Genomic DNA, 1,146 nt, shown 5'->3' with positions numbered 1-1,146 from the left:
AGAGCAGCTCTTTATCAGGGGGCAGAGGGTTATTTTTAGGCGGCCGCCTCACCTCCTATTATTGGAGCTGGCACTGGGACGCAGAGGGCCTGCCAAGCGTCCCTACAAAGATAGGACAATGCTCGGCTCCAGCAGAGTCATGCCGCCAGATTTATGCCTCTGATGCTTTCTTTGTCTGCCTCCCATCACCCACACACTTCTGCAGACTGAAGTGTGCAGAGATGGGTGAGCCATCACCGAGAGCCGGGGGTTTCACCAGAGGCCACATATTAGCTCGTAAATTGTCTGACAGGGCTGAGGCAGGCCCGGCCCGCCATGTGTCGGTATGCCTGGCACGCGGCCTGGAAGGATCTCGAGGCTTCGATCAGGGATGGGGCCTCTGACGTGCTGGCGTTCGGGGGCTGACAGCAAGGTGTCAGGTGCTGCCTGGCGTGCCTGACTCTGCTAGGGAGGTCTGCCTCTGATGCGGGAGCTTCCTGCCTATTATCCACCCCCCAAAACCGGACCCTTATTTAGAAAAACACATTCCTTTTTGGCTATTTAGAAATGCAAAAACCAGGACTTTATTTAATTCGCCCCCATCTTCGTCTTCTCCGGTTTAAAAAATTAAAACTAGCCGCGGGAAAGTCTTGATTCCGCAAGCAGAAGTTTGTTTTATGAACTTTTTGGCGTTGTGAGCCTCCTTTCTAAATATGCTTCTGGCAAACGCTTTCCAACAGAAACGCTTTTCGTTAGAAAATGTTCTGGCAAATGCTCATCTTCTAAAGATGCTTCATTTTATTGACAAAAAAGTCAAGAAAATATCTTTCTCACGACCTTTGCGAAGAGACTGGAAACGTCTGCTAACTGCGTGTGTGGGAAGTTTTGTACCTTTGCACAGCTCAGACCGAAACATCTCCAGATGATTCTGCTGTAAAATTAAGGACAGCACAGATGAGATGACCGCTGTAACCCCAGCACTTGAATATATGGGAAAAGCCATTGTGGCGGCTTCTTTTCAATTTTTGGGAGTTTTGTGGATCCACGCCACCGACAATTGATGTGAGATACTGTCAAGGGTTGGGTGGGCTCTACGTGCAGATCAATTGTGTAAGGGAGTCCTGACTGACTTCTCCTGCCTCCTCTCTTCCACCAGGCCCTAGAGAG

Source organism: Lissotriton vulgaris, chromosome 2_1 (assembly GCF_964263255.1).
Source record: "Lissotriton vulgaris chromosome 2_1, aLisVul1.2, whole genome shotgun sequence".
Taxonomy (NCBI): Eukaryota; Metazoa; Chordata; class Amphibia; order Caudata; family Salamandridae; genus Lissotriton; species Lissotriton vulgaris.
Note: the sequence above shows the minus strand (reverse complement) of the source record.